The following is a 16,015-nucleotide window of genomic DNA, read 5'->3' as shown; positions in this document are numbered from 1 at the left end:
GTCAAACAGGTCAGCTCCTCTTGCTGTACTTGTTACTCAGCTTATGCTTAACTTAGGGTTCCAGTCCACTACTCCTTTCATTGAAACAAGGTCTTTCGAGAATTTTGGAATTTTTGAGACTTGTGTTTTAGACCACTGGGACCCAGTAGCTAGAGATGACATTGAGCATGATAACGTACCTCCTCCTCCTCCTTCACCACCCGACTGTTTTAATGAAGATACCATGCGCCGAATCAATACTCCTATGGATGCCTTGAGGCACATGAATACTAGTATGCGCAGGATGTTTCTTCGCCAGGAAGAGATGCTTACTTCCCAGAATGACTTCCAGCAAGAAATGAGAAATCGCCAAGGCCGTTTCCAGAGAATGATGATGGCAAATCAGCAGCAATTCCAAGATCAGTTGTTACAGTCTATAGGCCACATTCCAGACCAGTCAGCTCAGCCTGAAGTTCGTCGTGGCCGAAGACGTAGAAACCCGGGTTCTTCTTCTGCTAACCCGGAGGATTCACAGTAGCTGTTTATTTTCCTAGGCTTAGCAATGACTATGCCATTTATTTCCCTTATGCATTGCATTTTTCTTATTTTTTTAGTGCTAAATTATTATATATCGGTTGATTTCTCATAATTTTGTATCTTCAAATGGTTTGAATGAGAAATTATTTATGTTATGCGAATATAGTACTTTCAAAAATATGAGTTTGCTCCTTGATTCATTGGGCCTACTCTCAAAGCCCAACGGTCAGAACAACCAACGAATCCCGATCCAAACGGTCGATGCCCAACGGTCAGAAATCAAGTTATAAATACAACTCTCCTTTCCACTTTCACTCATTCCCTTCTCTCACTCTTCACAAATTCTTCTTCACAAATTTTCAATTCCTTGAACATAATGAATCAAATAGACCGATGGGAAAAGGAGCAACGCGAATGGGCTATCACATTAATCGTGATAACAATGTTTATCATTATTCTATTGTCACTCATGCATAACATGATCCAGAACATCTAGATCTATGTAACCGTTTTTCTTTTTTTTTTTATGATTTTCATTTTGTATATTAGTATGGTGTGTTAAATAATTCTCACACATTTGTACGGGTTACGTATTAAATGGAGAAGTTCCGTATTAAATATTTGTGTATATTAGTTGTCTTTTCCTCTCTAAAAAATAATAATAATAATAATAAAAAATAATAATATATAAAAATAATAATATATAAAAATAAAAATATATAAAAATAAAAAATAATAATAATAAAAATAAATAAAAATATATAAAAAATAATAATAATAACAAAAATAATAATAAGTAAATAAATAAACAAACCATAATAAAGAAAGGCCATCCAAAACTCACCAAAATAATTAATGGATACACATGGTGTTCAGAGAAAAAATCGCAAGACGCTTCTACAAGGTACACATAACACTTGTCACACATGCACTTCGACTATTCTATCCATATTCTATTACCGAAGTTATGATCATCATTTCTGAAATTACGTAAGTCTAACTACCCCGTGAAACTTTCCTCCGTATTTTCTAACATTAAACCATCTCATTAATTGTATTTGGATATATGACATGACAAAGACTTACTGTGGATCCCCTATGATGCTGTTCATAATCACATGGGTCATTAACTACACTTGGACTCCATATTGGTATAGACTCATAGATTGGCTATAAATCTCTTCTTTTTCAGCCATTCTTATTCAAACAATTTTCACTATCCTTCCCTCAAGAATGGCTCAACCAAGAAAAAATAACGGCAGAGAAAGGACTACACGAAAACTTTCAAGAGTGCGGTTTTCTCCTTATTTTGACACCAAAATCATACGTCGCGGATGGACTTCTCTTCTATATCATTCAAAGAAATTTGGTTATTCCCGAGAATTGGTTTTGATGTTCTACCAATTTAGCGGATATGAAGATGGAAAATTCTTCTTCAATGCCTATGGACAACGATTGGAATTGAATAAGGAAATGATCTCCGACATACTTCAAATCCCAATAAATACCCAGGAGTCCCTTTTTCAAGAGTCATCATTTGATTCCGCAAAAACTTTACTGCGAGCTACCGTATCTCATGGCGACGTCGAAAATACACATCACATTGTTCTTCAAGGCTCTTTGAAATAGAATCAACGTGTTGTGCTCCACTGGGTTGGGACATAATGTGGTAGGTACATCACACCAATCAAAGTCACAAAGCCTCAACTTCACCTACTTTGGATTTTGCAAACTCAAAGAGATGACTTTTGCCCGATCCAACACCTCCGAACGTAATCACCAAGAAAAACAAGAAGGTCAGCACCCCTACCCACTTTAGTAACGCAGATTATGATGCGTTGGGGTTATCCAATAATTTCTCCAGAAACACCCCTTCAAAGAGCATATATAAAGGTACTCCAAACAGACTACTCCATTGGTTTTTGGACCCCTGATACTCTGATAGATGAAGCAGAACAACCCAAGCTCAAATTCTGACCATTTATTTGATGAAAATGCCATGCTGAATATTATTAATCCCATGGAAGGCATTAAACTTCTTCATCGGGGTTTGAGGGAACTACACGCCGTCGAATATCATCATCACAACTCTTCAGATTTCCAAGATCGCCAAGCAACGCATGATGTTGAAACGAGGAGGAGATCTTGGAAAATCATTCTCAATCCTTGCAAAATCACGCTCTCTAATGGAAAATCAAACTGTACTCTCTCGCCAGCCAAGGGACATTCGGATGCAGCTTCGGCCAACAAATAGAAGACCTAAAAAATGCGGTGCAAAATATGCATCTCCAAGATCAATATAAGAATCCATGATATTACTAAGTCAATAAGTATATAATCATATATGTTATTACGTTTTTTCCGTATTATGTATTTTGTCTTATCTTTTTGTCTTCTTTTTGTATACAATGCTTAGTAGGATTGTCATCATTTCCATTGTGACTAATATCAATTTTAACATGTGCTACTGAGGAGGGTCTATTTTCTTACATACTCATTTTTCCATCCAAATTGCCGGTATCGTTACCCATTTCTTTACCTCCTCACCCACCATGGCATCTTCATCAAACATTGCATCTTCATCATCCATGGTACCTCCCAAACTCATTCCTGAGCAATCCTTTCAGTCTATGATGGATTCCAATGCCTATGTCCATCTCTTCCATGATTACATCACAAACATTGGGTGGTCTTCCCTAATTCTTCAACCTGACCAAACTTATTCTCCGAAGTTTGGCTGCATACTTTTATGCTAATATGGAAGACACACCAAAGATTCAACCATGCGCATGGTTTCTACTTAGACGGGTTCACAATCCGAGTTGGTGACACACCTCATATCTTTTATGAACAACAACTTGCCCTAACTTTGGACCTTCCATACCACGAACCTACTGCATCTTGACATTACATCTATCATAATTCTTACCGTTCCTTTCGGCAAAGCGTTTAAGACTCTTATGGTGATGGTCTTGAGATCAAACGAGAAGGCAATGGCCATGTGCCATGGCGCAACATCACCATTCCATTAGCAAGCATGACCATGAACATGGGGACTGCAATGTTATTTGTACTCCTGAATATTATGGGAGATTGGCATTTTTCTACTGCCAATGAGGTTGCTTGCGTCGTATTCAGTGCACTAGATCAGGGTTATGCATTATTTAACATTTTAGGTTGTGTTGTCTCCAACCTGAAACGAGCTCGCACTTTTCAGGATCAGTATATACTTTTACCAGTCACCGCTTGCCGGATCATGAAGACACATTTCCCACAGTTTGCAGCTACTTTTCTTGACTGGGTCAAGGTGGATTCCATATGCCCAGCAAACAGAATCATTCGCTCATTGAGGTTTCGTCAATGGAAGCGTCCCGCTCAATACCTGAGGCATGTTCGTTGTTACCCAAAGGACGAAAAGATGAAGACCAATTTGAGGGAATCCAGAGACAAAGAATGGGCAGAAATTTGGCAGACTATTATCTATTGGCGCGATGCTAAGGAAATGCATTTCCTTAAAGAGGATGCCAGACCTTCACATCCTACTGGATGGTAAACTAGAGTTTGTCATTGTACATATATCTAGCTAAACCTTATGCTTGGTGTGCTATTGTTTTTCATGTTTCGTATGCTATTGTTTTTATTTAGGTGGTGCTATGTTTAGTGTGCTATTGAACATTTTCTTGTTCTTTCTGAATAATATATTATGCTCTCCAACCTTTCTATTCCAAAGAATCTAGCCCTAATTTTGCTCCGCGGTTCTCGTACTTTCTCTTTTTTAATTATTGATCCTTCGAGGACTAAGCATCATTCTGTTTGGGGGTGCTTTAAACCCCAGAGCAAAAAATTAGGCATCTTGTAGCCTATATAGTTTTTATTTTCATATTAATAATTGTACTTAGTGACAAAGTCTTGTTTCCTTTTCAATGATGAAAATTGTCTAGAAATCTCACATTAGTATCCGAATTAGGATTTGTTTTTAAAAAACTTTAGATAATACGTATGCAATAGTTTATACATCTTTTCATGAATATTCATGTACTGAGTATCATCGATTGTACATAGCAGTAAGTTTCTGGAACCAACGGTTAGTTACTTAAACTATAAATCCTGTGAGAATCTAACCAAAAACCTTGACATGAGTGATTTGTGTGTGATGACACAGAGGAGTAGTTTTTCCGATTAGAGAAATCACGCGTCTACTTACTTGATCACCACCCGAACCCTAGGCGAGAATTTAGGCCTTCTTTGGATCGACATAGCTAAAAAATTTTACCTGTTACAAATTTTACCGTTAGTCACTCCACTGAACCGTTCATCAAACCTTTCACTTTCACCAAAAATTCCTTACCCATTTATTAAACCAAATAAAAGAACCTACCTAAGTGATGAGTATGAGAAATAGGATGAAATGTGGAAAGAATAAAGAGAAAGACTTGTCCCAAATAAAAGTCAGTTACTTGCTTCAGGAAAGAAAAATAGAATCATGTTTTTAAGCCATCTAAAAAAAAAAAGAGATATAATAATAAAAATCCATTAGAGGCTTAAGAACAAGGTTATAAAACTCAGTTAGAAGAAGGAAAGAAAACAAGGATTCCTCTAGTGTAAATATATGAAGACCCTATTCTCTCATACTCGTAAATTTTGATTATCCATTTCCATTTTCTTGTACACTATCCACCTAAGCCCCACAATACCTAATAAAGACCTCTAGCTCAATTAGGAGTAGGGTGGTGTGATAATAAGTAGCAGACGTGATTGATCGACATCGGCTCCTCTGACTGTCATTGAGATGTGAGGAAACGTGTGCCCACTGCACACTGGAGTTAACAAAACCTGAGTGGTAAAATTTTGAGTGGAATTGTGTTTCGACACATACCTGTGAGAACCCATTTAGGTACGCTCTCCAAGGGATCCAGAAACAACCTTGCTAGTATATTTCAATGAAAAGTTCACTGCATGAATAGTCATATGTAGATGTTTTAATTATTGAATACATATTAACTTGAGTTTCAAAGAAATCAATCCTCGTTCCCTGCTAAGGAGATGTATGGATATCTAAGATTAATTTAGGAAACGAGTTTCTGTCACTAAGTCGTTGTAGTATAAATGAAGTTTGTGAGTATCTTTTATGGAAAACTCTCATGAGGCTATAACTCGTCCACTAGGGAATTTCTAGTGGTTTAAGGCCTTGTTGCATATGGTCAATGCAACCGCACTCTGCGAAACGAGAATTAGTTTAGGACTACACATTTTTTACCACTTATCTATTTTAGTGTCTCTTCTTTGCTTGAGGACAAGCAAAGTGCTGTTTGGGGGTAGTGTGATAAGCACCCAAAAGTGTATTATGAAACCCCATTGAGACATATAAATTTGGTTAATTATGTGTTTAATAATCATGAAATAAATATGTTTTCATACTTTTGCAGGTATTTACAGTAAACATGGAAATATTGGTTAAACCTGCAATAAAGCACGAGGAACGATGTATATATGAATTCTCCCAAATCCACACAGAAGCATCAAACTTCCAAAGCTCCTACCTCTCGAACCAGGACTCCGAATGCGACAAGAGAGCTGCTTTCGGACAATCGTATGCATGAACTCTACGATAGGCGGGAAGTTGTAAAAGCGCCCAAAATACCGGACCATCGATCGGACTACACATGGACCCACTATGTGGGGCCACAAGATTGGATGAGTCATCAATCATGGAGCATGTCAAGACAAAAATAACAAATTATTGGTGCAAAGTTGACACCTTGCATGTAATAAATTAGATTAGGTGTTAATAGTGAAAAAAAAAGGCAAGGTGTCACTTTGTTTTAATGTGGTGGATAAAAATGAATCAATGTGGTTTGATGATTCACGTGGGAGGAAATGAGATTTCTCTCAAATGGAGAAGAAATTAGACAAGAGTGGGGGACAATCTATTTACTCCCTTGACTTATTTTCCTTACATGGCATTATTTTAGTTCCTTAGTGAAAAAAATCATAGTTTAGTTTTTAGTTTTTATTACAAAGCTTGTAATAGTTTTAATGGAGGAAACACTTATTTTCTTTTAGAAAATAAATAGAAGTGAGTTTGATTGTTTATCTTCTTCCTTTTTCTCTCTTTCTTTGTTTTTCTAGTTTAAATTCCTTGTCTCAAGGATCATGAGCTAACTTCCCTTTTGGGGAGTTAATCCAACTCATGTGAGGGAAAAACAATTGTTGTTGGTTTGGTAGGTTTTTAGGAAGAACAACTAACTTTACATCCTATCCCAAAATGATAGTTGGTGTAGAGTCTAGTTAGGAATCAAAGCAATGAGCTTAGAGATAAGTCATTGCTTGGTTCCACTTGCTATCATGTATGAGCTCTTAAGTGAGTCATACATGCTAGGGATCAAGTTTTCTTCCATTAGGGGCTTGTCTATGAGTCTAGGAAGAATAAATAAACTTTTCAAATCAACAACTAAATTTTAGTATCACATGAGGAGGATTAGCTCTCCACTTTTCTTTCTTTAGTAAATTGTCTTTTGTATTAAGTGCATGATTCAAACTTTAATGTTTTTCTTAATGTTGTGTAGGAAAGAAAACCTAGCATTAGTATTATAACCTTACTCCTTAGTTCCCTTTATTGTAACAACCAATTGGTAGTTGTCCTAGACTTTAGGTTAGTTCGAATCCTTATTCCAACTCTACGAAATCGAAGATCATGAGTAAGGACCTTGAGTTGCTTTTGCATCAATTTAGAGAGTTCAAACCTCTAAGTAGTAGTAAAGAAGCAACTATCAAGGGATACATGGAAAGTCTCTAAGGGTTTTCTAATAGTCGCTAAAGGCGACAAGGATGGTACTTTTTACATGTGATAAGAGCCCAAAACTGTAGTTTTAACCCCTTAACAATCATACTTTTAGACCAATTATGTGAGTAATAATTAAGAGTTAATACTGATTACGTGTTTTTATGCATTTCAGGCTTCAAAGTTAATTATGTGCAGAAATGTGCCACTTTGATGAGATAAAGGAGCAATAGTTGGTTGCTAAGGAGTTCTGTAATTAAAGGCCAAGATTCAATAAGACAAAGCCTTTGTAAAGCCTACTTAGACCTTGAAAAGTCAAAGTCCACGCGGGCAAAAACAGTGCACAAAGTCAGTAAAACTTCCGAAGACCGTATCTTTGGACTCAGACCTTAAAATTGGGCCTACCTTATGTCAAAACGACCAGCTTGGGAAGAGCTTTCCAATGGTCTAAGCTTTGGCCCAATCAAAGGAGCAAAAGTGGACAAAAAGTCTGTTGAAGCCGAATCCAGCTGAAGAGCCCTTTTTGGACTGAAGAAATTGGGTTTTAGGCCCGATTTTCAGGCCCAAAACATGGCTCCAAGCCCATGCACGATTTTTGGATCTGATTTCTTCCTTATCAACAAAGAAGACTTCACTCTTAAGATATCTAGGAGCTTAGGATAGAAAGTAGCCATTAGAATAGCTTCTAGATCTAGTTTTAATGGTTTTTAATTAAGTTTAGTTTTATTTCATTCCTTGTTTTAGATTAAACCTTTAAAATATTGTTATTCATTTGATTAGATTAATAAAATAATTTATTATTATTCAATTTGTTTTTTTTGTCATTTCATTTATAGATCTAGTTTAAATTCTTGTTGATATCATTTCTTAATTATTAATTAGATTTCAAGTATTGTTTGTTAAATTAATAAAGTTGGAATCTTGATATTATGTTTAGTTTAGATTCATATGGAAATGATTGCGGAATGATTCTCAGCTAAACCTCCATTAAAGGGGGTTGAGAAGCCTTGATGAAAGCTTGATTCCAATTATTGTAGAGTCGTCGTAATTTCTATTCCACTCTAGAAACGATTAATTCACCATGAGAATGGGTTTAATTGTTCACATGATAGTTATGAATTGGTAGAAGTGCCATGTGTAATTAGGGATTAGGAAGAACCAATTGTTCTGCGTAGCAGTTCAATTCGGATTACAACGATTCGTCGTTAGTAATATAAGTTGAGTTAAAGTGGAATCAATCCCCCCCTAATTTCTTATCATAGAATCAACGCAGCATTCCGTAGTTAATTAGTCATATCTTGTGGGTAGTTGCATCATAGTTTATAATTTGTAAATCTCTCATTAGACTTTAGTTAAGATTTATTAGACTTAGAAAACATTACATGTGAAAGAACTAGGAGTGGAACGAATCATCTACTCCACTATATCTCAATAGGATTGAGAGTATAAATCTTTGATAAATCTAGTAACAAATCAGTTGTAGTTTTACTTTCGTTTAGAGTTTCATCGCTTTATTCATTAGTAGAATTATTTAATTTTACGTTTATCAAATAAAGCTTTCTTTGGGGATCGAACCAGGGTCACCAGCGTGTGAAAAGGAATACTACTCACCACTATAAACTTAATACACTTTGAGATTTCACCATTAGATTTGAATTTTGTAGTGAAATGTACTTTGAATGAAAAACTTAATATAATGTGGTTATTTTCATTGTGCGTGGTTGTTTCATATTGATCCCACCTTCCCAAATTGTTTAGGGGTTGTATTATTTATTCCAGCATGATTTTTATATGACCCTAATTTCTAGAAGTTATTTCGGAGTTAGGGTGAGAATATTGCCGATATGGGCATATCTATGAATAAATATAGGGTAGGATGAAATCTCGATAAGTTAGGTAGTTTTATCCTAAATTCAACCAAAAAGATACTAGGGTTGTTTTTAGAATCAAGAATATGAGTTGTTTTCGTTTTTGGGTTTGAAAATTTTAGTATTTCCGGAAATTGCCGTAAAAGCTTTTTGGCAACTTCCCGATTCGTTTTAGCAACTTAAAACCTATAAAAACTTCATTCATTCTACACTCACAACCCACACTACACCTAACTTCCATCTCTCACCTTTCACTCCCACGTTTCCCGTTGTTCTTCACCATTTTCACAAATCAGCACCTCGAGGCGCTTTGCTACCTCATGGATGCGCACTCACACCCCTACACCCGGACCGGACCAAGTGGCGTTTAATAGGTTAGCAATAATAGATGATAAATGGCGGGAAGCCTGGCAAATTATCATGGCATGGTAGGACGCGAAGGAACCTCACTTCTTTATAGAAGAAGAGGATGAGGAGGATGAAGAATAAAAGCGGGAGATAAGGTCAGTTTTTTTTAATTCCAGTTAGTGTATGCTTATGTCCCAAGCAATTTTATTCTTGTTAACCCCATAATGGGTGGAACTCTTATAAAGTTGCGTCAATTTTTTTATTTTCTATATTAGTATGTTCTAACCTTGTTTTGCAGATATTTTAGAATTTCACGCGTTTCCATAGTATTTTTCTATCCTCTTTATTTAAATGCTTTGAGGACAAAGCATGCTTCTTGTTGGGGCATAGAAACACGTGTAATTAAGGCATCTGTTAGGATATAGATATGTCTAATATGCATTTATTTTCAAGTTAAAAATTTCAAAAATATAAATAAATAAGTTTATGCTATACACTTAGGAATATTGGTATTGTTTTCTTTCTCTATGCTCTTAACAATCTAGAAGTCTCAATGAGCTTTTGCATCGAATAATAATTGTTAGAAACTTAGGTTAATATGTAGGTAATAATCTTTGCATCTATCTATAAATATATTACATGAGTATCTATGATTGTTGTAGCGAGTAAGTTTCTGAAATCTAGGCTAGAGTACTTATTTTACAAATCTGTTAGAATATAGCCTAAAGCCTTATATGAAATGAAACATTTGAGAAATGACACAAGGGAGAAGTAAAATCGGATAGAGAAATCACACGTCCACTTGCTTGATCACTATGCCATATCCTAAGCGAGAATTTAGGCCCTCTTTGGATCGATATAGCCAGAAATTCAAACCTATGAATTATTTTCCGCTAGTAAGCCCCTCCTCGAGCCTTTCTTTAGCCTTCCATAAACCACAATTCCTTTACCCCATTACAAAAACAAAACAAAATAAAAATTCAACTTACCCAATTTGAATAAGTCCGAGAATAGAATGAGGAAGAAAGAAGAAGAAAAAACACATGTAAACAAAAAAATTAGTTAGTTGCTTCATAAAATAAAGAAAAGAAGTTTCCATCCAAAGAAAAGAAAAATAAAAATAGAAATAAAATAAAAACTCCAAAAAAATAGAATAAAATGAGTCAAAAGCCAAAGAAAAAATATATATATATAAGTAAGAGATATAAGTATGATTAAGGAAAAAGGTGTGAGGGTTACTCTTTAGGACTACTTGCTTAAAGGCTCGGTTTTCCGACCACAAGAATGTCCGCCTGGATCCTAAAATACTGTTGACTCTTCTTTTCCAGTATTATGAATAGTATCTTATTAGAGATAAAATTAAGATTACTTAATTTTATTCTTGTTAAAATAAGACTATTTGCATTGGCAAAAGGTCATTATTGTTTCTTTACGTTTATATTGGTAACTCGGGGCGTCCAAAGTCGTAGGGTATATCTTTGTCTTGGATTTAGCGTAAAAGCGTTTAGGCCGTTTGCTCCCCGTAAAGCGTTGACAGACGTGGTTTTACTTAATATAAGCACTAAAGACTTGATTTTGATTATACTGTTTATAATATTTGGAGAAGAAGACGATGTGTCAATGATTACATCAAGAATAGTTTTTATACTGTTTAGTATAGTTATAATTCATTATACTCTACCTGTTTTGCACTAACACCTCAACCCCCATGGCACAATCATCAAATAATGATGATCTGAGTTCAATTAAGAACACAGAATTAATCGAGTATGATCTCGACACACAGGACAAAATGAATAAATGGACGATCCCTAATATGGATCCCAAAACCATATATAGATATGGTAACCGGATTGAAAAATTGACCCGATAAAATTGCGGTAAAAACTATGGAACAAACTATTAGTTTAAATTCCATGAGTAATAATTTAAATCTTTTAAGCCCTCGTGATTTATATCACCATGTGAAGAATTATAAATTTATTCACATAGGCTTAATACAGGTTGCTTTCGGACCATTGACCCTTTTGGGTATGAATGCTTGTATCCAAGCAACACTTTCGGAGATGCTAGGTGTCTCGACTATTTACCGTCCCTTATGGGAGCAAATAGAGACTAGTCTTTGTCATGGACCCGGTCTATTTTTGATGTCTATCCTAATTTAAGTTTAGCTTTATCGGATAGAAATCTTTATGATTCTGTATCATTACAAATTCAGGCTAAAGGTTATAACTTTTTACCTGGATCTAAAGTGATAGGAATTACTTATAGAATTCACTACAAGGTGTTACAGACTTTAACACCTAATGTATGGCATAAAACTACACCAGGTAAGACTGTGTTAATAGACACAAATCTTTTAACTTCTAGTGTAGCAACACCCAGGATGATTCCTTGGAGTGAGATTCAATTTCCAGAATCATGGATTTACAGAAACGCTGTTCAACCACAGCCAATCATTAATAATGATTTAGACCAGATAGTCCAAACAACAGAAGGTGAAGTTATATTGAACTTTAAGAAACCTTTTGTTGGTAGAAGTTTGTCTTTGAGGTCCCCTTACAAGATCTCTATACCACAATCTTCTAGGCATTCAGTTTCAGAAACTGAATCTACAACACAGTATAATCAATCCATAGAAGAGATCCGTATCTCTAATCAACAAATACCACATGGTATTTATACACAGCAAGCTAGGGAATCTCCCACAGCATCAGAAATGGATTTTGTTTTATAAATGGATTATACACCTTATGAAACTTATCAATTTTATAAATTAAAATATGAAGAGTTGAGTAAATATTTTACTCCTACAGAATTGAAACCTATGCTTAGACCTTATGATGATTATTATGATTATCATCAGAGGAATTGTACTCCTCTGACAAAATGGTTTTGCTTAGAGTATCAGAATCATAAAATTCTGAATGGCAAAGTTGAGCGTGCAACTCTGAGAAAAGATATCAGTGATTTTCTTAAAGCCAAACAAGAGGCTAGGCTTATGGCCGAGGTAAAAATAGATTTACCTAAGGAAAATACCTTAATTAAAAAGAAAAATAAGTTACCTAATAAAGAGGTAATTCAAGAACAGGAAAGGATTGTTATTCCACCTGTTGTCAAGAAGGATATTACTATAAAAAAATGTCCTACTAATAATTATATTGGAGTACTTGAATGTGACACAAAACATTCTAAGGTGAATAAGAATATGGTGACTGTTCAGTCTCCAATAAAAGAAAAGGATAGTAACATACTAGTTACTAAAATCAATGATTCTAAGGCTTATAAAAAACCAAAAAGTCTTAGAGAAAAGCAGCACTGGAAGAGACTTAGGCCTAAAGCCAAAGCTCTTCATTTTTGTATTAAGTGTGATCGTAATGGTCATAAGACTAGTCAGTGTTCTACTAGACCACAAGACTATAGTAATCTTTTGAAGATAAGAAAATTTAAGATTAATCCACAGGAAAAGATTTATGGTCTTCATTATCTTCAAAACTTTATGACCTTACAGAACCTTGGTTCTTTTAATCATATGAGACTTCCTAATACTTTATATAAAGGAAATTCTCATATTACTAGTATTCAGGACTTACAGTATGAGGTTAATAACCTTAAAACAGATATAAAAGCCTTAAAGACCAATAAGAATATGGTGGACAATTTTGAATTTCAGAATTATACTAAGGCTAATAACATTACATTCCAAAGATGGAATGTCCATGTTAATTTAGTTATTAAAGGAGAATACACTCTCACTAATCATGTTGCCCTTATTGACAGTGGAGCAGATCTGAATTGTATTCAAGAGGGTTTAGTTCCTACTAAATATTTTGAGAAATCTACTCAACATCTTTCTACTGCTAGTGGTGCACCTATGCAGGTTGCATACAAATTAACAGATGTATTCATCTGCAAAGAAGGACATTGTTTATCTACTACCTTCCTTCTGGTGAAAGATATGTCTCAGCATACTATTTTAGGAAATCCTTTCCTTAACTCTATCATGCCTATTACTAGTATCACTAATATAGGTATTCATGCAACTATTGATAAAAATAGAGTTATCTTTGAGTTCATAACTCCTCCGGTTCAAAAGCAGGTTGCTATGATTAATACAAATCTAGTAGCTAAAGAAAGTCAATTAAACTTTCTCAAAGAAGAAATAACTTCTTTAAAATTACAGCAGAGACTCAACAGTAAGGAGTTTCAGAATAAAATTGAGCAAATTAAAAATCAATTTATTACTGAAGTCTGTAGTGATATTCCCAATGCTTTTTGGGAAAGAAAGAAGCATATGGTTTCTTTACCCTATGAATCTAGCTTTAATGAACAGTTTATTCCCACTAAGGCTAGACCTAGTCAAATGAAATCAGAATATTTGACTTTATGCGGCATGAGAGATCCGAGTCTTACGGATAAGAAGTTGATTACTCCAAGTAAATCTCCTTGGAGTTGTACAGACTTTTATGTCAATAAAGCGGTGAGAAAGAAAGAGGTGTTCCCAATTTGGTTATTAATTTCAAACCTCTTAATTGCCCTTACAATGGATTAGATATCCTATTCCTAATAAAAAGGATTTATTAGATCGTTTATCTACAGCGATCATCTTCTCAAAGTTTGACCTTAAGTCGTTACAAGTCCAAATTGCCCCGAAGATAGGTATAAAACTGCTTTCCACAAGCACCACTTTGGACATTATGAATGGACAAGAATGCCCTTTGGTTTGAAGAATGCTCCTTGAATTTCGAATATTATGAATGAGATTTGCAATCCTTATTCAGATTTTACTATTGTCTATATTGATGATATTCTAATTTATTCTAAATCTCTAGAAACGACATATTAAGCATTTAAAGATATTTAAAGAGCTTATTAAACGAAATGGTTTAGTAGTGTCGGCTCCAAAATGAAGTTGTTTCAAACAACTTAAACTTTCTTGGGCATAACATTCTTGAAGGAAAAATTATTCCTATCGACAGAAGTATTGAGTTTGCTTCTAAATTTCCTGATGAAATTTTAGATAAAACTCAATTACAAAGATTTCTTGGTAGTCTGAATTATTTGGCAGACTATTATAAAAATCTTTCACAGGATACCTCTATTCTATACTCCAGATTAACAAAGGTTCCAACCTCTTGGAGTACAGCTCATACTAAGGCGGTACAAAAAATTAAGCTTAAGGCAAAACAATTACCTTGCCTATCTTTGCCTAATTTTAATTGGTTAAAAATTGTGGAAACAGATGCTTCTAACATTGGTTATGGTGGTATCTTAAAACAGAAGAATCCTATCTCTAGTAGAGAAGAATTAATCTGTTTTACTTCTGGAACTTGGAAGAAAGCACAGATTAATTATTCTACTATTAAACAAGAAATCCTGTCCCTGGTAAAGTGTATTCATAAATTCCAAGATGATTTACTGAATCAGAAGTTCTTGGTACGTATTGATTGTAGTGCCGCTAAACAGGTATTACAGAAAGATATCAAGAATATTGCTTCTAAACAGATTTTTGCAGGATGGCAAGCGGATCTTTCTGCCTTTGATTTTGACATTGAGTATATCAAAGGTGATTTTAATTCTTTTCCAGATTTTCTAACTAGAGAATTCTTGCAGGGATCATGAGCACCTCTCAGAGAGGCAAAGGTCGTGGTTATACCACAAGAGGCCGGGGAAAAAGTAAAGGAAAATATAATTTCCTTGACAATAAGGAGCAATTTCCTCCGTTATCACAGCAAAAAGGAAAGTCAATGAAAGAGGCAGTCCTTACTCCTCTGACTCCTTATGTCCCTAATAAAAGGGCAGATCAAACAGTCATTTATCTTCAACCAGGTGATGAGCAGTGGATGCCTGATCCTTGGGAAATTCAAAGAAGATATTTTGACACACAGCAATATCCTGTTGTTGACGGCAAACATAGATATATCTATGAAGAAATTTTAGCTTCGGCTACCTCCAGTATGGATATTCACCATACGTTACAGCATCCTGATTCGGAATATAGTCCGATCTCTTACAGCAAAGCCATCTTTAAGAGAATTATCTCTTACAATGAGTGGGGTTTGGACCCCAACAAATGTCGAAAATTGAGTTCGACAAATATCCTATATAACTACTGGGACTATATCTCAGCTTTTACTAATGTGTTTTTCTATCAGAATTCTCACAGGAAACACTCATGGTTTATCAAGCTATGCCCACAGTCTATCAAGACTGACTATCCATATTGGATCTTTCAGTGGTGGGAGTATTTTGGTCCAGAATTGGATATTCTCCCGGAGAATCTTTTAGATATTTTTCTAAAATGGACCTAACAATCATCCTCGGTGAAAAGGCAATGATAAGATGCCAAGAGGATTATCATCCTTAACCTTTTTTTACCATATATGGTATTCCTTGGATATTCAAGTGGGATTTTAGTTGTGAATATAATCACCTTAAAATTCCAGTCCTGAAGAGAAAGTTCTATTCAAGATGGTGGATTTCTTTTCCAACAGATGAAGCC

Source organism: Coptis chinensis, chromosome 6, assembly GCF_015680905.1.
Source record: "Coptis chinensis isolate HL-2020 chromosome 6, ASM1568090v1, whole genome shotgun sequence".
NCBI lineage: Eukaryota > Viridiplantae > Streptophyta > Magnoliopsida > Ranunculales > Ranunculaceae > Coptis > Coptis chinensis.
This window is presented reverse-complemented; position numbering follows the sequence as displayed.